At 31.8% G+C, this 23976-nt stretch overlaps 1 protein-coding gene across 2 annotated transcripts in view; it reads left to right on the top strand.

Moving 5' to 3' along the window:
• The first annotated feature begins 15969 nt into the window (after positions 1–15969).
• The window catches only part of LOC119833662 (teneurin-a), a 213835-nt gene continuing 205828 nt past the window's right edge, over positions 15970–23976 (top strand). Inside the window, exon 1 of one of the 2 annotated variants that reach the window (XM_038357777.1) lies at positions 15970–16061. The gene's annotated coding sequence lies outside the window, so the exon portion shown is untranslated. The remainder of the gene's footprint in view (positions 16062–23976) is intronic. The other variant, XM_038357778.1, reaches the window with a different exon arrangement.

The following is a 23976-nucleotide window of genomic DNA, read 5'->3' as shown; positions in this document are numbered from 1 at the left end:
GGTGATTTGCAGCAGTAAGTATACAGTATAATCGTTAAAATCTCCAAGTTTCGGTACCTATTTTGATTCATATCTGTTCTAGATGAATTTCAAACGAATACATTTTGATTGCCTTTTAACTCTAAACCCATATTTCTGTGGGATTTTGCGTAAAATTATTCTGGCTTTGGTCATAAACATAAATCTAATAAACACACCCTTGAGTTAAGAATCTATCGGCGTCTTTGCCAAAACGTTTGTGAACAATGTAAAAGTTGCGAATTATTGTCATAGAGTTAATTAAGACATTATTAAATTATCGGTATTAGGAGACAATGCTGCAATAAAACGTAGTGATTGTGTTTATTCTATGTAAGAATAGACACAAATGATCTGAATAGGGAACTTTCAGACGATTATGATCTTATCTAGCTTTCAGTTATGCTCCACTGTGACGGAAAGCAGCACGTTTGCACGAGCGGGAGAAATCTAGATGTATGTGTGGTCATCGACTGAAATATTTCACGTTACAATTTCACAAGCATTAAACAGAGCCTATGTATTTTGCTTCTTAATATCGGATTTTTTGTAAATAACGTTAGTATTGTTTCATTATTTAAAAAGTTCATCAAAGGAAAGATTTGTAGTATTTGTTTTATACTTATGTCATGACTTAATAAGTCCTGTTGTGAAGGAGTGTTACTGAAATTGATACAGCGTCAGTCGATATAACAAAGAAGGTACTAATTTATCAGAACAATCAAACAACATAAATCTTAATGTTAAAATGATGCTAGTTAACTAATTGGTACCAAAAAGGAAACCTGCGCCCAACTAATTACTCACGTTTTATGAGTGGGTTCAGTAATTAATGTCATGTAATTCATAATAACTAAAATAATAATTGGTAAAACAGCAGCTGGTGCGTGCAAGTGCGTATTATCTAATTATACGTGTAATAAACCTGCGAATGTTACGGCCTGTTATGTGAAACCACAGTAGCTGCGAGCGACATCGTGTTGTGTGAATATTACGTGTTTGCGATTTTAAATCCCTGTAAAATATTCTAATATTGGTATAAATAGCCCCTTCATTTGTTTTACAGGACGTGAACTGATACTACAACTTAATACAATGGGATATATAATTTTTACTATCGTTCTTTGCTATCTTGACTATAATTAAAACGTTATAAAAACCACACAGGGGTGAATTTTATTAGTTGGTAGAAAATTAACAAAAGGACTTATATTTAACGGTATCTATTTATGTAAGAGCGGATTGTTAGGGGTGATAATATTTGTCAATTTTTAATTCTTGGTTGTGCCGATTTAATCACGATGTTTTCATTGTTGAACGTTCGCCTGGTCTTGAACAAGTCTTCGATGGAAATCCGAGGTCTTAACAACTGAGCCCGCATGGCTCGGTAAGTTACTCTTTCTACATTCGATAGGTAGAGTTATTTATGGAGTAGCTACCTCATTACACCGTTCAAATGGAAAATTATTATTTAATTATATTTTAGGACAATTTAAAGCAATTTTATTACTAAGTATATATATCCACGTGAATCTTGCTGTTAACATTTTTTTTTAAATTTTATTTGCCTGTTAAAGCATTGCGACATAATATGTATTAGATAACTGTGTGCTGATTTTCATATCTAATGTATAATTAATAGATACTTATTGTTTTTTTCCAAAAGATATGTTAAATAATTAGGAAAAAATACCAACGTAATCACTGAGAATATAGTCCTCAAATCAGACCTAGGATCTGTGAAATCCACAATCACCTATGTTGTGTGTTTTCTGCATTCGGATGCAATATGGAAAAGGCAAATATGACGTCTATTCTCAGGGGGCCTTAAGGAATAGAAGGTATTGCACGTTAACGTAACGAGGAGGATAGAATCGTCTGTTAATTCATTCTACTAACAGCTTTACTTAGAGCATGTCACCGTTTGCAGGATGTGGCGTCGGAGGTGTAGGCCTGTCAGCCGCAACGCCAACTATGCGGTTTGCTTCCATTAGTGCGCCTAAATTCATTACAGAAGACATTTCACTACCGGCGTGTGTCCCTTTTGTTTCGGTTCGTCCTAACTTTATATAGTTATTGTATATTCAGTTGTCTACTCAGAAAATAATTCGTGTAAGCATAACTCGTACTCATATACTTAATGTACTATACATGAATTTCACATCCGTTTCACTGATCGGTTTTTATTACGGCGGCTCAAGAGATTAAAACTTTTAAAACTATTTAATGTACAGAAATATTCTGGTTACTATTTTATTATTGTATATCATCACCATCATCAACCCATTTATGTTCCCTCTGCTCGGACAAAGGCCTCCGAGGGTTTAGGCCATAATCCACCACGCTGGCCAAGTGCAGGTTAGCAGATGTCACATGTCGTCGAATTTTTGATTCTCAGACATGCCGGTTTCCTTACGATGTTTTCCTTCACCGTTTCAAGTAGTGGTGATGTTATCCACATGTGCAGATAAATTGAAAAATCAATTTATTTCCTGCACGCTCGCCTGATCTCGAGCCGCGACTTATCTATTTTGAAGGCCGAGGTCCATTGTTGTTTCAAATTGCGTTGCTCCTTTAAATAGAATAAAATTATAGGTAGGTGTTACAAAATGTTGGTCTTCATTTAGGTTTCGAAAAATTGATCATTAAACTTTTACTGTACCTACGTTATATAAAGTAAATGTACAAAAATAACTTGATATCGCGTTGAATGCCAATGTTAAGCTCGTAACTCGTGAATAATAATAATCGAATGATTACGCCCGTAGCATGCATGCACGTAGCACGCGCGGGGCATTGAATACATGTTTACATTTTCCTGTAAACGAGACTTTATTGTTTGTGTTTCATCGTAACTTCAATTTTCAATGTAGTTCGAATAAGCTCCGTAATATTTGTATTTATAATGATTACCAGCATTTTTCAGGAACAATTTTTTTTAACCGCCGCACGTTTTTATAACGGTTAATTTCTGGCTATGAACAATCATTTGTCTCTTGTCTCATACTTCTTTTTGACTTTTATTTTATATACATAGTATATATTGTGGTTTTGAATTGTACTTTGATTTGTTTCCAAAGGATGTTATGAATTTCCTCGGAAAATAAAAGTTGTATTACGTTTCACCAGGATTTGTTTTCTTAAAGTAACGAGAAGTGGATATATGTATAGGATGTAGCGGAGGTATTATCTCTCGCGCTTGACCGAGCTTCGATTACTGCTTCTACGGCTCCTAAAGCCTTGTTAGGGTCTAATGATATGAGAACAACTGAAATATCTACTTATTCGAGCTACTAAGCCAAAAGATAGCTCTTGACTAGAAAAGCTTGAAAAAGTTTAAAAAAGTGTGTTTGCATGTTTGTTTGTTTATTTTTTTTAGTTTGTTAGACGCGATTTTATGATTTCTGTGTCTGGAGATAGTTATATCCGCTATAGGAAAGCTAGTGGTTAATAAATATTACAAGTTTATAATTTCTTTTTCTACGATAATATAAATTTACAAATTAACTATTTTTTATATAAATTAATAGTATATTTCCTTATTTTTGTCGTTTCGTCAAAAAGTCGAGACAACGATCCTACATTATACATAACAATGCTTTGTTGTTGTAAGGTTTTGACAATTATAAGAGCTAGTTAAATATATAAAATATCTAGTTATTCTATAAATAAGTATAATTTTGTTTACATTTTTAATTATCTTTATGTACTTTTATTTATACTTTTTGTAACATTCTGCTTTTGTACCAGTTTACAATTGAAAAACTTGGTTTGAATGATTTTCACAGGAATTTATTTGAATCCGTGAGGCGGATGGACATTTGTACTAATTTAGTAAAAGATGACCTTCGTTGGATTTCAGTGTAAGATATGAGAGGGGAGAGGTGCAGGGAAGACAATGTCGTACATATTTTAAGCGGGCACGCCCCCGTTCGCACAAAGGCGTAATTTATAGGACCGCGCGGAGACGGGCGCATGAGTTATGTTTCGACGATAGCGACGAGCTTTTAACTGCCTAATGGAGCGATTTACTAAGACCACCTTGCGCCTATTCCCGCTATTTACTGAGGGGCATGTATTTAATTGTTTTAATAAGCACATATAAAATGATTTATTTAACATTGTTTAACTTCAGGCTGTTTTTTAGGATATTCCAGAGAACAAAAAGTTACAAATAGGTATTTGGAAAATATAATGAATCGCGTCATCAGAAATAAATCAAAAGTTAGTTTTATTCTAAAATAACCGGTAGTTATGAACCGTTGTATTTCTTTTTTTCACAAATAATAAATATGAGATTTTATGAACATACTCATATTTTTATTAAGTACTATGAAAAGCAGTTCTTAGTAACACGTGTGTTAAGCAATGCGCAATAACATATTATTAAAAAAACGCGCTTAGAAAAATGCAATCTACAATGTGGTCTTCATAATATTACAACTTCATTTCATAACACAATTGTTAAGATAGGAACATAAAAGCAATCTTCATTGATAGTGAAAAAGATGGTTGTGGTTACGAGCCCTGGGAGCCAGAGGCGAAACGTAGAAAGTTTTTCAATAAAACATAGCCCTAAGAGACAACATTTCAATGGAGCGGCACAATGTTTACGGCTGACGCGACCGCTGCGGCCGTCTCAAGGCTTACTGAAAACAATCCAATCTAAAGGTATCGATCAAATTTTACTAACATATTCCCTTATGCACAATTTTAATACTTTTTGTTTTCGAAGAATTGTCCGCTACGAAACGGCTCTAGGTTGTTATCATAAACAGATGGAGGTGTAAAAGTAGGAAAGGCAAGAATAGTTTTTTTGTTAAAAAAAACTTGTAGAAGGTAAATGAATATTTTAAAAATATACAATTATATATCTCGAATACTATATTATAATATTTTCGTGTAATAAATGATTGGGAGTTGTTTTGGCTCTTGGCATTTTATAACATTTTTACACGCTTTTTATTAGCTTCACCTGTATGTTTGTTTGTTTGTATGTTTGTTTGTTTGTATGTTTGTTTGTTTGTAACTGACTTCTTTGGGCGCGATTTTGACCCACTTTAAACGGCCAGATTTCGTTCAAACTTTGTAGATTTATTGAGGACCGATGACAATACACTAATTTGATAAAATTATTTTAGTTTTCAATTTGCAAAATATGATTTTTGTTAAAGCGTGTTTTATAGTTTTTTTAAACTATTATATTTTATTTTATTGTGCAAGATGTGAATATTTAAGATATTGTTATAAGTACATATATTGTACCAGATTTTTTTCGTTTGTGTTGATGCAGATAAATGAACTTGAATTTGAAATTGGAAAGCTACTTATGGGCAAATGGATGAAATTTTCTCTGCATTTATATGAAATTCACTTCGATTCTCCGTAAATACAATTTCAAAGTTAAATATAGCTTGTATTAACTGTCCGAAAAATCCAATGAATATTTCGCTCAAAAATTTATAGATATTTTTATAGCGCTGTTTTCGTTTTGAACATTCCAAAATGGTTGACTTCACACCATTGTTGTGGCACTTTATTCAGAACGTTAAAAGTGGCGTGGATTGCAGAATATATTGTGTGATTTTGAAATGAATTACTTTAAAGTTGATTTATTCATTGACCCATGTAACGACCTTACCTATTAATGACTAAATATTAATTTTTCGAACACGATCAAGAATAACTTCCTAAGCATTCGCATCATAGTATTATTCCATTAAATTAGTTAACGTCATGATAAATATGCAACGCATTAGCAATACCAAAAACTAAACAACAATGCATTGATTCATGTGATTACGGAACCAATACATAATTAAGAAATTAAGGCACAAAACTTTTTCAACTAGTAGAGCACTTTTAAAATGTTTCCGAGTTATATGGCCTAAATATGATGAACATTTGATGTGTTCAGAAAGGTTTCAGTTTGTTTCATTTTAGTGCTACACTGTTGATGCAAGCTTTTGTTGGGACGTTTTGCATTGCAGGTCAAGAGCAATCCTCGGAGATTGCCGTGGGGCGTGGGGTGAAATATAAGCCATTTCAAGACTTGCACGTTCTATTTCAGTCAGATACTTAAGTTAAATCACTCAGCAAATCGCAAATGGATAGGATTAAGTATAATTGCATTCCGTTACCGTGTTAATGTTAGTCAAAATATGCTGCGGCACTGTTTCAGTTATGATGGAGTAGTAAATACGTAAGTTCATGTAAATCGGAAGTAAATGCAATACAATTTTTCTATTCTTATATACCCAGAGAAAAAGTGATAGAGTCAGAGAGGTAGAAGAGTTTATTGTTGGTTAATGTTCTGCATTAATACACATATATAAATTAGTGGAAATATGACTACAATGAACAGTTTAAACGTTGAAAGCTCATACTTGAGTTCAAATAAAAATAGAATCGACTACGGCACTTGCTTGCTAAATCATACTTAAGTATGTGCCTACTAACATATATTCTGGAATGAATGGCTATAAATCATAGTAATTAATGTTCAGTCGAATAAACTAGATAATAAATGAACAACAAGTTGTAATGGATTGCAATAATTGATTCCAACATTGGTCATTAGAAAAAACAATTAGGTCGATAGTGGATTACTGAGGGTGATTGCGTGGTGGAACGAGGTATTTGTGTCACATCGGGCGATCGATCCGCCCGCTCCCAGCCAATTACTGCCGATACACGACCAAATATGTTCTCAATACACCCGCTGCTGCGAGCGCGATGCACGACGTCCGCGTCGATACACTGCGTAGCTTGCGGACTCTATCGGAACTTCATTGTAGCTACCCTGTTTATAAAACGACAGTTTAAAATCTCCCTCCGAGTACGCTCGCGAACATAGTCTCAGATCCGGTTATTCCTCATATAATAATGAATGAATGGGCGATAAACAAACTTCAACGAGCATTCCTGAGGAAATTATAATCCTATTTAACGCTTGAAACATTTAATAATACCTGTCTGAGCTGAATATAAATGGATTTAGTTCACACATATTTGCGAAAGCACGTACCTATAAAGCTAGATAAGCTGTTCACTGAAGTGCGGATCTGATATCTAGCGCATTTCCTTGAGTTTGAATTTTCGAATGCTTGCATTTTCTTCTTGATTTAATTTTACTCGAAAGTATTTTTACTTTCAAATCAAGATTTAATATGATGATAATAATTTCAGAATCGATGTTGAAGAGGATAGGAGTTGGAATATTATTTACAGTCGGTACGTCTTAATATAAGATCTTTAAAACGGCTGTAGTGGTAAGAAGTTAGGCTAAAATTTTCTTAAAGATTCATAACTAAATAATCTGACGGGAGGCATCGCGCATGCTGTTCTGACTACGGCTCTAACGACTCTACGACACTTAAGGGTTCTTAGCGTTGAGCTGCTTCGTGCTCATGACTTTTTAAAGTGGGTACACACTGTTTTTACTCCTGTTCGATATTGCGTTAAAATTTTCTAGTTTTCTCTGTGTATCAACCTAAATTTCAGTTGGACAACTTTTTCATAAGTCATCGTTCGTGCATAATTATTGTAATGTTTTTATGTATCGTAAATGATACATTAAAAACGCCAAATTAAAATATAGAATGGCTTTAGATAACTCATATACAATCGATATTGGTAAAAATAAGCGGTCTTTCAAAAACTTATCTCAAAGGCTAAAGTATGAATATCAAAAATCTTTATTTATAATAATGTTTTAGAACAAAACTGTTCTATAAACCTACTACCTACTGTTCTATAAATGAAAAGATATTGTGGCTAAACCCCTACTACACAAGGAAGGTTCCTACGGAGAGAAAGAATTTACCACGGAAAACATGTAACCGCTGGTGGACCGCTATTTATTCTTACGTTAATTTACTGTATTAATTAATATGTTTGTCGCTTTTTCCGTGTCATTGAATCAGTGTTTCATTTGTAAAAAAGTCTATGCACACTTATTATGCTACTTATTTACTATGCAAATATTTTGAAGTTTTTTGTTCGCCTGTATGTGTATTTTGTACGCATTAAAGAATTTTCATTCATTCATCATGTATTTTTGGAAAAGCTTAAACAGTAAAACCATGCCGACATTTTAGATATAGAATGTTTTATGAAACGTTTATGAAAAACAAATTCTATCAAACGTCTTATATGCTTAAAGAACACTTAAGCTGAAGCGTGTTTAAAACCTACGATATTCTATTTTTATGAATAAGGCCGAAAACATAGTTGGTTTCGTTCTTATAATAGATAAAAAAAATTATTGTCCCGACAAACGCTTCACAAAAATATTGCGTGATTTATGAGGAAATTTATTCAATTATTCAATTCATTAAATTTTACTATGAAAGACCACCAGTGTTAAATAATAGGCATTTTTATCTTTGTCAAAGTTAGTAAATTTTTGATCATGAAATATTGGAAATCTTTTCCGATGCTATCAAATGAGTTGTTTACATTCTTCCAAGGCATGCTTACGGATGACGTAGAGCAACCTGAGAGGATAGCATGCTCAGGGTATGAAGAGCTCTCAGCGCTCTTAGCTTCAGAAATGCAGTGAAGATGCCATCCATGTTTATGAATTATGTAGTAGCTCGACACTTCGGCTGCCTACTTTTAACATCGACTTGGAATCTTCGACACGCTTCACATCATTTATATTTTGATAGTTTCATTAATATTGTAAGCCTGTAATTATTCATCTATAAATATTACGATATATTGTTCCAATCATCATTAAACTCCAATTCAGTTTGATAATAATTTAATATTAACGTGAAAGCTGGACAGCTATCACGTTGGACAAGATTAATGATGGGTTTCTCTTGTATCATAGCATAGCATAGACATTACAGTTCAAATACTAATTTCAGTGAGAATTAACATTACAAAATAGAGAATATAAATATATTTAATAGTGATAATACTCATTGATTTTCAAGTTTAATTATTATTTTTAGTACAGTCCGGTGTATCAATAATTATAAATTAAAGTACAATGTAATTTGTTGAGATTTATAGTAAATGGAAGCTATGAAGATTAACGTATTTTTGAACTGGAAGGCTGTTCATTACTCCGAATTAATAATGTTTTTTGCTCCATTTTAGTTTGTTCGAAGAGTATTTTGTAGCAATAATGAAGCAGATAAATTGCCGTTGAAATTTATTGCTGATTCACGTCCGTCGTAGGTACTGTTGTTATTTCAGCCGAGTGACTTGGTTGAAGTGAAATAAATGAAACTATGTTACACACGCGATTGAACAAATATTTCATCAACTTGTTGCCCCAAAGGACTTCGAAAAATCATTGTATTCACGATAACATCCTTCATACGGAAACTTAATGGAAATTGGATTTGGATCAGAGCCTTTTCTCAATTGTAATATGTAAGGCTATTATTGTAATCAGTGAATATTATTTTTCGTTTATTGTGAGGATATTTTGGTCGAAATATCTGTGTAATGGATGCTATGTAGGGTTGTTGGCCTCGAGCGCGGGCAAATCGTTGTGCGTTGGGATATTTACAGGCTCAGGGGATGCATCATCTGATAATGCTGTCCCGCCTGTTATAAATGTTCATCGTATATAACAATTTAATACTATAAGTTAACATTATACAATAATTACAATAAACGTAAGTTGGGTAAAATGTTTAAATAATTTAGGTAAATGGAACGTGACAGTTATTAACGGACATTACCAAAACCGACATAAGATGTTACATTTATGTATTTCTATTTTTAAAATAGACTTAATTGTTTGTGAGGTTTCACAGAATTGTAACAAAACATTTGATATCTATCTATAAAATATAATTGTACTCAAATGTTTATTTTGAGACTGAAACATTATCATGCTATTTAAGTAATTAATGAGAAAATATGTAATTATAATTATTTATAAAAGAAAGGTATGGAAGACTGTTATTGTTTTCAATTTCTCATTTCGCAACAGCGAACGTTACTATTGACATCTTGAAGACTAGATTAAATGATCTCAATCACAGCAAAATGATTTTCTTACATGTTTTTTTAATATTAAAATACAACCACATATACCATATGTTGCATATGCCTGTGCCGATGTATAGAAGAACACAAAGAATTGGAATATCTTTTCAGAAAGTTCAGAGCTGCACACTGCACTCTAATATACAATTTGCTGATGTAGCTCACAGGGTTGCCAAAGTAAAGTGGATCGTTGTCTATTCTATCCTGTAGATCTTAACAAAAAAATTATTATTCCGATTTAAAGAAAGAATATTATGTACGTTAGCATACTAGCCCATCCACTAGCTGAATTAAAATTTAAAGTTCAGTTTTAGTTTTAAGTTAGTTTTTTTAATATCAGTGAACAGATCAGATGGAACAGAAGAGAATTATTATTTTTTACCAATGGCGTATGATTCTATATAATCTGATCTTTCTATTGATATAAAGATGAAGAGTTTTTTTGTGTAAATTTAAACTCGCTGTTGTCAGGAATTGTTGAACTATTTTCCAAAATTGTTTCGTTGGTTATGTACGTGATCTCGAAGTGCCTCGATAATCGAAAATTATTACATAATTTCATGAATAATTTATCAAGTGTACAATTTTACACATGAAAATAAAAAAGTATACCACTAAATCAGCAAATTAGAAAACTAAAATAATATGGGAATTACGTATCTAGTGTCTTATATTTCTTTTACATTTTATATATCCGAAGATTAAACGGGTGCAAGGTAAACTAAGGTTAATTGACTAATTGAGTAATAATAATATAAAAGAATGTTTGTTCACAGTTTGCTTCAAATATTATTGTTCTAATTTCGCCATATATGTTGACTTATAAACTTTAAGGACTACTGTTTAGGACTTTGCCAATCTATACTTAAATGATAATAACATAAAAGGTTCAACATCAGCACATTAATATGGTCCTTTTACCTATAATAATCGTAATGCAAGGACCCTTTTGGCTTAACAAGTAGGGACCGCTCCATCCTTGCTCTTATGTAACGTCGACACTATAAACCAATATTAACTTAAGGGTTTATACCGAATATAAAATAAATACGGTTATTCTTTCAGAAATTTGAGATATGTTTATGTATTTCTTTTATTATATTAATTCAAATTGTACGAGTAAAGTCCAGTTATACATTGTTTACATGGATAATTACAAATTTCGTATTTAGAGGTCTGACATTAAGCGTAAGAAACAAATCAAAGTCTACAAATAAACATTTCAATTTTTCATTTATAGTTAATCCACTCATTATTTCGAAAGATACGTATTTACATGTTACAATTTATACATAAGTTCGAGTGATAATAATTATCACTGATATTACAATTACTGATACCTACTTTAGGTTAAGAGTGGGTCGTCCTAACACAGGCATGACATAAAAAAACGTTTATTCGTTCTGTTAATATTCAATCATGCAAGTATTCAGACGACTTAAAATTCAATATTTTTAGCGTAGCGAGAAGAAAATCTTATCATTTAAAGACTTTTTTTTCTTACTTAACACATTTATGAAAATGATAAACTTTCCAAAAGAGAAATTTCTATGCAAAGATGCGGCCATGCATTGGGCCGAAATAGGTCACGATCTGCATTAAAGAAAGATGCGTTAAAGTGGTAGCATTTTTGTAGAAGAATCGCGTAAAAGCATTTTCCATTGTCCTAAACTATTCTTGCTTTCAAAACATACCTTCTTGCAGTCAGCAACACATTGTTTATGGTCATAAATGCCAGCGTTGTTTAGGTACTATGACTGAGTAATGACTACGTAAGGTTTCCAAGGAAGTTGTTTTATCATTTCATTATAATTACATGTCAAGACTAGAGAATTTTCGATAAGCTTGCAAGAGTTGCTACACAAATGACTAAGTTGTGAGCACGTTTGAAGGAGATATTAACGCGGAGTAGGGAAACGCATATTACGCATACTTTTATAACTTCTCAGTGTTAATGGTTGTTTTTAATTGTAAGACCTGCTGGGGATCTCATTTTAGAAATTGTGTCAAGTGCTTCGTTCGCCACTCCACTTTTCTTTGAATATTTCGTTTAATTTAGGAAATGAATAGATATGATATAAGTTTTACATATTTTTATTATTATTTCTTCAAACATATAAAGTTCATTGTACTAAAAGAGAGAAGTTGCAGAATGCACAATGCACATTTCTAATGTTCAATAATACCAATCTGAAAGCGGTTTAGTTTTTTTTTTTATTATTATTTACAAAAAAATGAAACCGTCTTCAAATTCAGCATTCGTTTAAAAAAGGAATTGGTTTATGCAGTAAAAAGTTATGAGGTAACAAACTCAAAAATATAGTAGACTTGAGAACCCTCTCCATTTTTGAAGTTGGTTACAAAGGGTTTCTAATAAGAAAATCATTAAGTGAAGGTTTTAAAAAAAATGATATCTTAAGTAATGGTACACGAAAATATGAAGTAATTATGTGATATGCGGAAGAAAATGCGAATAAATATTAACATACCATTCAAAATATTCGACGGGTACCCTATAAATATCTTTATTCTGGGTTAAATATTTTCGAGCGCCGAGCACATATACATTTTCCATCTTTGCAGGGCGACATGAAACTGTCAAAGCTCCATTCATATTCAAATTGCTCCGCAATAACTCATGATAATATGGAGGAGCTATAAAAATATCAAGTACAGGCTCGGCCTGAGCACCGCGTTTTGTACCTATTGGTGTGCGAGCTTTCATCGCAAATTATAAAATAGGATTTCACTATCGAAACCCCAGGTGCTCGATACCATTCAAATATGATAAAACCAGAGAATTTTGATTGAATCAAAGAGTCATAGTGATTTTTGCGTGAGAATTTAGCAATCTTCATTTTTGAATGTATGCTGAAATGTTTTATTACAAAAATGTTTTTTCCAAAATAATGTACACCTCCGTTGACAAATAAGTTTTCGTATGTCTGAAATCTCATTATAGGCAATTAAAATTCATCCATAAAATAATGTGCGCGCCTTGTTCTATGAATAAAATTATTTGGTGACGTGGAATTTCATTGCATCGTATTTTTTGACCGTAACAATGATGTTGTTTTTGTTAATTCTCCTTTTATAATTATAGTATATTAAGCTTTTATTTTTGGTTTATGCTTCCGTATTATTCATAAATAGTAAATTAATTTGCAGTTATCGCTGGGAGAATTGTAATGTACTTTCTATATTCTAATCATATTATTCAATAGTCTACTAGTGACTATAGTTGCCCATAATAAATAATTAAAATAAAAGGGAAGTTATACAAACGAGTTTAGTTAACAAGAAATGAATACACTGAAATATGTTAAAATAAAAAATACACTAAGTAAGAACCTACTTGACACAAATTTTCAATTTTCCTAGTAAATTAGATAAGACGCGCTAAAAGTATTATAATATTAAAACGTAAACGTTTTCGGGGGTGATGGAATTTTAACGAGGATTACTTTAATAATTTAAGACACGCACTCAAAGATAATTTCTTCATCGTGCGAAACAAAGGCCAATTTAAATCTCTAATAGAATTTGTAGGGAATATTTTTGAAATAGATTTTGAAATATTCACAAATTTGACGGAAATTATTGAAATTATAACAGTATTTCTATAAGACAAAAGAGATTTGTCGAAACCCCTCGGTGAAATTTGAATTTGAGCGTCGCATTACTTGGAAAATGACTGGCTATAAAGACTTGAAACGCAGGCTAATCGTAGCTTCCGACCTTTCGGCCACTGAAGGAGGTTCACAAGTACCCGCAAAAATATTTCCTTACATCATTGAAGAACTTATTTCATAATAAAACTCTTAAGAATGTTCAAAACTCAATTTACCGAATTAAGTACTCGTTGGTAGCCTCAATATGTATCTTTTTTATCAAATATTGTATAAGTTGTATATTTTATCGTCAGGTGCTGAAAGTGGCAGTATTTATAGCAGGTACATAATAGATATTATATAACACACTTATGGAGATCATATAAGAATATTAAGTAAATTTCTCCAATTAAATTTTAGCCATTGTAGTTATATTAATAATATATAATAAACTCAATTCACTCGGTAAATGGTTCCTCCATTCGCTGGATGAATCTATTTGACACGCTGCGAGAATGAATTCTCTATTGTAAAAACGTCTTTTTGAAAATTTTAATGAATTTTTAACAAAGAACCAGAACAACTAATCGTCGTAGTCTTGCATAAAAATCTTTAACGTTTTGCGGCCGACCGGGGTTCAACTTTCAAGGTTAGATATGTTTTATTGTGCGAAATACGATAAAGACGTCGTAATAATTTCTAAAGCTTCTTAATAGTAACTTAAAATTTTGTAGGTTGAATTATTTAACGATGTCTATTGAAACATAGCCTAGTTACAATTTCAATATCTTTTTCACTCAGTAAATTAGTTGAGATTATAAAGTACTTACCTATATATAGTCAGTCGTGAAAATTATATTTGTCCTTGAATTAAATCGATTCTATAATCATTTTTATCGCTAATAAAAACGAAGAGCGAAGAGTAATAAATATAAAAGTTGAAATTCTCGAATTTTATGTTTTATGTCTGTGACTTGTTATCTTCTTATAGATATTTTGTCTGGTTACATTAAAAGATTGACTCTGATGCATTTATACAATCGTTATAGTTTGACGTAACGCATGTGACATCGGCCCAGTTCCAACGTCTGTATGCTGTCTACATGCCAGAGCGGTCACTTCGTTCACTGTCGTCAAGTCGACGTTTAATTGTTAAATATTATATTACTCATCGGTTTGAAAATATTTATGTATGTAGGAAAGTGTTCACATTTCACTCCAAAATTAAAGAACGTCCGTTTTAACATACAATCTAATTACTTATTGTAAAACTCTGAAAACTATTTACATTCTGTTGTATTAATAAACGCTTCAATGCTTCATCAGGTATAATAAAAAGCATTTGTGATTTTAATTCTTATTTTTCACTCCATAAATCACAAGTCTGTCAAAATTATATAAAAATCTATTTCCTATCTATTGCCTATCCTAGATTTTTAACAACTTTTTTTTTTAACTTATGAAACGCATCGGAAGATTGGGGATTTATTTTATTATTTTTTTCAAATAATTGGAAAGTTTTAATTAATAATATGAAAGAATTAATAAATGAACGAAAACATATTTATGTACTCTATTATATAGGATATAAAAAGACCATTACGTTTACACGAAAAAACTACGCCTTTTTTGTGCCATAAATAGCTAAAAATTAAAATAACAAGTCTGTAGAATAAAAAAATTTGTTCAGTTGACCCGTTTTTTGAAACTTTCCTTATATTTATTAAATCAATCGTAATTGAAAGTTCACCTTCATCAAATGCAGTATAAAAATAAAATTTCCTTACGCAATTATAAGGAAAATACTCTGACGTTACAAAGAGCCGAAAAATTAAATGTCAGAGATTGTATTTCAAAGAACATTCATTAATAGGGCGGCGTGACGCGTGCGAGGTTGATGGGCGATGCCAGCCCATCATTTACGTTGTAAATACATTTTTTTAAATCTTTTATTACAGGGAATTTAAATATGTTAATAACTTTTAAATATACATTTAAATAAGTATCTTTTAAATAGCGAGCAAAATGCATGCATTTGCAATTTCTTTTCCGCGCCGCAATGAGTGGTCTTAGTGTCTGCTACTCAGTGCATCTTCATTTACTTTATGTTAATAAGTTGGTGCTTAGCCGAGAAATAGTCAGCAGTTTTACGAAGGCGGCAAGCTGCACCTTATCGGCAGGGGCGAAGGATGAAGCTTTAGGGATGGTTGAGGGGTGGCGGGAGGCCTCATGGACCTGTCAGTGCTGGCCGCTCCGCTTCTGAGAGCGGACGCTACGTCGCTGTACTCTTTGCATCATCGTGCTTTTTGCGACCACTGTCTCTATTTTAATTCAATTAAGTGCTACGTAAACATCTCAGTTGGATAGTTTGATAAACAAGGGATGATAGCCGCTCGAAAATCTTGGATGTTCCGTTCGGTATGCACTGTTTTGTTTATCATAGTTTCATAACATTACAACTTCAAGCTTCAACGACATGTTTCAGAACTTTTTATTGACTCTTGCAGAAGTTAGATACTTAGTACATTGCTCGAGTAAGAGTAGTATGCACTTCGAAATAAGCAAAATATTTAAGTTATTCTGTAAGCTATTTACCATATAATTTTATGCATTGTCAACTATGTTCTTTGTATATTTTAAATACATCTATAGTGTTCGATTTATCATAATTTATAATACATTTTTGAATTATATTAAACAATTTGAAAGACCGTATACATAAACAAAATATCCTATTATTGTAGCTTTAGATTACATACCTACTTATATTGTATTATTTTTGTAATTCATTAAACTCTATTATATGTAGGGGTTTATGTAAGTATTTAACTATTTTTAGATAGCAATTAAGGGTAACATTTTCAGTACTAGTTCGGGAAACCATCTACCGTAACTAGCAACACAGCCAGTCCATTTGCACTTTGCTATTTTGCGGATTGCGTATTCAGTGCATAGCGCTATAAAGCATCAAAACAGTTTGATTCGATGTTGGATGCACGGCTGAAGATAGATGAAGGCTACACAAGTTGCGATATTACTCAATTACTCCATCCAATGATTTGGAACTCAATACTCAATTTAGTGGATTCAGCATGGATTTTTATATTAGACAATTGTGAATTTAAAAAAGAGAATAATATGAAATTATGAAATACTAGCTGCGCCCCGCGGTTTCACCCGCGTAAGTCCGTATCCCGTAAGAATAGGGGGATAAAAGTTGCCTACATGTTATTCAAGTTGTTCAGCTGTCTACTTACCAAATATCATTGCAATCGGTTCAGTAGTTTTTGTGTGAAAGAGCAGCAAACGCACACACATCCTTACAAACTTTCGCATTTATAATATTAGTAGGATAATCCATCTTATTTTACCTAAATATGATTAGAACTAGTATTAAAAATGAAATAATAATATGAAGCACGAGGATAACCCTAAAGATCTTCTTAATGTTATAAAGAGATTTAGGAATTAAACTCCTTATACAAACAACTGATAACAATAGAGCTTGACAGTTCTCTTGCTGCTGGTTGATCGACGGTATCATTACAACATTCTTGTAAACAATGCACGAATTGCTTTATCAGTTATATTGCGATCGGATTCAATAAACTCAACAATAGTAAACTAATCTTCGATTTTCACAATTGGTTGCCAAGACTGTAACGAACAATTAAATGCAAATAATAGCAATTTAAAACCAGTGATGTAGGTAAGCGTCTACTTTAAGTATACGAGTTTGCATCTGGGAAAATTTAGGCTCTTTAAAACTTTTTTTTTTGAAATAGCGTAGGCGCTTGGCAGTTGTCAATACTATTCAATTGTATAAACAATTAAATTGTTCAGGTAGATAGACTACCAGTCATTAACATTACATCATGTTAACCAGTGGTGGATTGCCTACAGTGGCGTAGCTAGAGGAACAAGGTTCTGGTGCATAGGGAAAGAATCGGGCCCTCCTCCCCTCTTTCCACCTTCCTCCCCTCTTTCAAAGCTGATGTTAGAGGGCCCCCTGAGCTTCGGGGCCCTGATGCCCTGCACCACCAGGCCCTATGATAGCTACGCCACTGATTGCCTACCTGAATAACTTTTGTTTTAATGAATATAATTCTTAATATGAGAGATAAATGACAATAACGATGTGTTTAATCGTGCGCATGATTCCATTCATTTAATTCTATTGCTGACATACAAATTTTCCTGAATTTGTATTTCAGCCAAACAATTTTTTTTTAGTTTTGTAAGAATCAAACAGAATGTATAAAATAAATAGTAAAAAAAAATAATGTTTAGTATTTGACTCAAAAATATTTGACTATTTACAAATATTTAAAATTTGTCTCAATTATTTGTAGACATCTGCATCAAAACATATACTTGTTATTATTATTTGATATAGGTACATGTATGTATTATTATACACATGTATTACGAGTACATCTTACATGTTATTTATTACTGTTATTGGACTTGTTCTAACGAGTAATGAACCATTACGATTGGTGTTTAATTAATAATGCAACCCCTCATATATATTGTTCCTTGAATCGGTCCATACGTATATAAGGAAAATTGTCCTCTAGGGGCTACTAAATTAGCTCGTTAGGTTCAGAATGTAAGGCCGAGGTTACATAATGCGATTAAGAAAGGCCGCCTGCAAAGTAAATAGATAAAGCCACTTAACTTGCCTTTTTATTTCTAGCATACTATTTGCTTACTTTGACGTTTGTAAAATAATTGTGTCATAATTTGTTAAAGTATTCTATACTTGTATTTTTAATTATATGTTCCAAAAATTCTTACAGTTAACATTATTTTTGTGATATAATAAAATATAATGCAGGTGAGACGTGTTTAAAAAATAAATTATGTGAGGAAATTTTAAAAACGACGAAATACTAATTAGCGCTGTATGTCGTTTCATATTAGGAAACAAAAATGATAAATGAAAAGCATTGAGGTTTGTGTGCGCGGTGCTCCACGGCACATTCATTAGCGGAGCTCTGGACATAAAACGCAACAGTTGCTGAGTTGCATGCGGACATGGTCCCGATTCGCAATTACTGTTTTGTTGCTTGTTCTGTTCGCGTTAAGTTCGGTCGATGGGCAATGCGCTCCAGGCGGCTCCGACTCAAAAGGTTGTCATTACAGCGTCGGAAATCGGGACGCATAGCTCTGCTTATTGAGCGATACGAACAACATTATTGTTGCCAGACTTAATGGATTCCCGTTTTCAGTGAAAACGGTTAACGAATGCCTTTTTGAACAGCGAATTTTAAATTCCAGGTATTTTCAATTGTTAAAATAGTATTCGATTAAATGTACACTTTTCCTGTTTTTTACATTCATTTGATTTGATTTCCGAGCTTGGGAACGACAAATAATTATTTAATAAATAAAAGGGAAGTTAAAGAAATCGTTTCGACACTAAGATTTAGATATCAGTCCTTAAGTGTTAATAATATATCAACTATTCGAATTCTTGTTCGTCGAGGATTTAAGAGGCTTTTCTATGAATAGTAATCTGCACTGCGCTACGATAATGCAAACTATATACTCTGCGAGTGTACTTAATGTACATTGTCAACTATTATTTTTCAAACAATGTCTATCATAAATAATTGTGACTGAGTACGTCCAATTAATGACTATTCGTAGTATTTGATCCTTTATTTCAAGATATGTATCAAGAAAGACATTGTGTACTTATTGTGCTTATCGCTACGAGGCGATCTTATCCAGATGACCTTTGGGTCAAGTCGAGACACTTGCCTAGTTGAGGAATGTAGTGGAAGTTTTGTTTGTATTGATTTTAGTAGACTGAGTATGTACAAAGTACAGACAAAGTTTTTTTTGTGATACTCCTGGCGTCATATTACAGCTTATTTCATGCTGTTTTCCGTTTATTGAATATACTCATTTGTATACTATTCATTATCAGCTGAAAAATCTTATAATAAATCCTATATTGAAAAAAAAATGCTTAATATATGTATATATTCTTCTTGTTAAAAGCCTTTTACAGTTTTCTGACGTAAATAGATGACGCTACTGCGTCATCTACTACCCATATAATTATTTCATTCAACTTTTGTTTTTCTCCACTCCAGAGCTTATTGATTTTACGTGTAATCAGAGAAAACATAACGTAACCTATCTGTTCCTTTGTTTTCCCAAAGATAGGTATGATAAAGTCAATTTCATGTAAATGTTGAAGGTATCTATTTATGCACATTAACTACAGTTCAGCTGTATAGCTAGGTGTGGCCAAGGTGTTCGTAGAATGAGGTGCGATAATGGCGGTGTGTAGATAGTAGAAGTGAATTTAGTTGTAAACGAATAATGATTGTATATTAAAACATTTTATAGTGAAAAAATAGATCAAGTTTTAAGTGAAAGAACGTTATTGTGTAGAAAATCAAGCAAAGAAACTTATTTAAAGAAGACCAAACATCAAATTCGACCCAGCAATGGTATAGCTTTATATAAATAATAAATATGCAACATGTAAATATTCTTAGTCGACATGAATATTCAAAGTTAGTACAAAAATCCTAACGATCCTATATTCATTGAAATAAAAATTATTAAACCATAAAATAATTTTAAGTTATAAAATTATACCTACATTTTCTTCAATATTTACATTAGTTGGTTAATTAAAACAAAAATTGTAATTCATTTCTTTTATGTAGATTGAGAACTGATTATTATGGACAGAATTGCTGTCAGGCTATTCTCATGTATTGACTGGTAACTTCCAAAAAATCGAATCGTTTACATACAATTGAAAATTAATTACGAATTTGAAACTTGTGGCTTTTGGGGAAGATTTAAACAGGTTAAATTAAAGCGTTCTTATCTAAATAGACAGCTAAGCCGTGGAAATGAGATGACCAAAAATCTCTATAGTACAATCTCCGTATATCGGTGTGCACTTTTCAAATATCTTAGAAATTCTAATATCATAACATTATGAGCCTTTTATGCCTACAGTTTGTCCATATTTTACTGTATAAGATATAAAAGAATTAAATTATAATGTAATAAATTTCTATAACAAAACTTTACATGTTCACAAATAAAACTTTATATGCATTATTTAAATATAATCAAAGAATTTGATATCATCTTCAAAAAGGTTATAATAACGCTTGTAGTTTTTAACTGTAAGTTATACAAATAGCTATGAAATTATTCTTATTAAAATATAAATAAAGCTATTCACTTAGCTTGTAATAAATTACGATATAAAAATAAAAAGCACACCTCTACATTGTGTATGCTATTTCTAACCCGTTATTTATAAGGTTTTGTTTCTTTTTCAATGAAATATACGCCGTGCATGCATAAATGATATTAAGAATGCTAAGCTTTGCATTGACTTTCCACGTGAAAATTTCTATTGCGTTTTGTCATGAAAGGAGTTCACTTAGCTTTATAAGGTCATTAGGTTATCACGGCGTATTGTTAAACAAAGTGTTTTGTCCGTTCTATTGTTACGAGTTGTGAGTACTTACATACAAGTGTAAATAAGCTTGAGGTGTAAAAATTTGCCCCAAAGTTCAACGACAGCGCCAGGTTACGAACTGGCGAAATTAAATTGTTCGAGACGTATGTTGCGATGTAATTATTTGTTAATAAAGTGGACGTTCACCTCTTGTTTAATATAAATATAATTACTTTATTCGAAATAGTGGGCATATGTATTGTGAAATCTAGTACGAAAATCAATGACTTATAACTATAATTATGTGTTAAGCAAGTTGAGAAACTCAAAAATAAACTTGCCAAAATTGTGGTGTGAATTTTCAACAAATGTAGACCGTGCGTGTAAAGACCAATTAATTAGTTATAAAAGATTTGTTTACAAAGATGAATGTACAAAGGGGAATAAATAGAGTGTGGACGGTTAGACTCCGAATTTCATGAGATCGACTTCATCTCGGGCCATTGAACACTGAGCGAGTGCACGGGCGGCGAACTCGCGTCTCTACTGCTTCAACTAACTCTGTCTTGAAATACAATCGATCAATATGAACACTTTTATGAAATGTTATTACTGCTAAAAATAATACAGCTCTTTTCAATACATTTTAAAACCAAGAACTAGATCAATGTTAAAATATGCCAACGATAATATATTTTGTTCATTTTGTTTCTACACAAATAAGAAAATCTTATGTTTTCTTAATGTTATGTAATATAAAACTGAATCATAATTCACGATCTCCACTAAGTCGCAATTAAGACGACTTCTGATTAGTAAGAGTAAATATTAATAAGAAATAATAAAAGAGATAAAAATATTAAGCTTATCAGTAAATATGAAATATTATTATTTGATGTAAACACGATCGGGCTTCAATGTTATTAATTGCTTTATTAACTAGTGGGCGGTAAATGTGCGTATATTATGTCTCATATAGAATTTCATCATTTCATATTACATGCTCTTACATACATAATTCAAGGCTTCATCCAAAAATTACCAAGTTAACATCCCTTATTTAAAGTTAAAATTAGACTTTTAATGGCTAATACGTATTCAATGAAGACAATTCTGTCTAGTATTTCAAAAGACCAGTTCATATTAAAGTATTGAGATAAAAACTTTCTATTATAGATTTAAGTATAATATACACAACTGTGAATTTTAAAGGATTTTTGTACTAAATTAAGTAGGACTACTTTTTATACAAAGAAAAAAGGTTTTACACAAATGCTTTGTTACTTTTCTATATTTTTTTAAATAAAACTCCATGCCATGTATCCTGCACCGAAAACTTCTGCTTACTTTTTATCGTATTATATAATACCATAATTGAAATTGCCGCCAAATTAAAATAAATGTCATGTTCATTTTATAATAAATACAATTGTCTTATTGTGTTTTTGTAACATTTCGAACAATGTCCAATAGATTTCCAACGGACAATAAAAACGTCCAAACTTTTGCTTTATTGAATCAGATTTTACAAGCGGATCTGTATCAGGGAAGTGGAGTTGAACTTGGATGGATCTAGAGCATCGTGGTAGATAAATTGTGTACACTCCAATTCCATCCATCTATTGAAATAACTTCACGAATAATAGCGGAGTTTCTGCTGTATTACACCACGTCTATGCATAAACTGAGTTTATAATCTCATATTGACTGAATAGAATATTCGATATTGTTACATAGTGTCCATTGTTGGGATACATGCATTGTGCGAACGATTTAAATTATAATGTTTAATATAGTACGACTACAGATAGTACTTTGTACTAACATCGGGTTAACATCGTTATAATTTTAAAATTAGTCTTCAATTTTGATAGGAAGAAGAAATACAAAAATTATGTAAATGTAGATAACTAATAAGACTCCATTTAAATTAATTACCTGATAACATTTCCATAGCGGTAGTGAAATTCACAACAGTTATAACATGTATAGTGCTTGTGATTTGTACATCCTTTAGCCATCGAAACGGAATAACATAAAAAATAATTCTCATGTCGCTGTGTGTTCCATGCATATTGCATATGTGAACCTATACAATAAATATATATTTTATATTATTCTGTTACAATCATCACAAGGAACTCAATATAATTGCTTAAAGGAGAATGGGCAAATGAACTAGTGGGTCACATAATTTATTACAAGCAGTCACCACCTTCTTACTGGTAGATCTGAAAAAAAAACAAAGTAACTAATCTCATACCAAGTCCAAAAAGTAACCTAAATTAGCTCTAACCATACCTTATTGATTTGCAAATAAAGTATATTTATGACGTTAAGGTGAGGTTGCTAAATAATGTTTAAAGGTAACTAAGTTATTTCTTATTAAGAAAAGGAATTATACGACCGTTTTAAGCACCGTAGCTCATATTACACGGAGTTAATTATGAACACAACCAAAAAATCTAATTAGGGACGCCTGTAGGTAGTCTTTTGCATGTAAATTTAGAGGGGATTAGTGTGTATACCTTGGCTATTAGGTATACTTTGTTGGGAAAACTGTACACCGTATACAATAATGTCAAGGATTCATATTGTATAATATATATGTGAGTAAGTTGCGAGTTTGCAACACAAATTTACCTTAAAATATACTCGTGTTCGTATTTAAACTGTAGGTCTTATTTTTTGATTAAAATTAATTCAACTATTTAACTTTTTCAGACATATGTCTAGAATACATATTCTACTTTAGATGAACAAACAATATGTAACATACATTTTTTTTAATAACTCATAATATATTAATATTAATAATAATTCATAAATTAATTTAAATGTTTATAATAGCGAGACGAAAAAAGTTTTTATTCATGAGAAAACGTA

The sequence above is a fragment of the Zerene cesonia genome, chromosome 17 (genome assembly GCF_012273895.1).
Source record: "Zerene cesonia ecotype Mississippi chromosome 17, Zerene_cesonia_1.1, whole genome shotgun sequence".
Taxonomy (NCBI): Eukaryota; Metazoa; Arthropoda; class Insecta; order Lepidoptera; family Pieridae; genus Zerene; species Zerene cesonia.
Note: the sequence above shows the minus strand (reverse complement) of the source record. Positions and strands in the feature narration are given on the sequence as shown.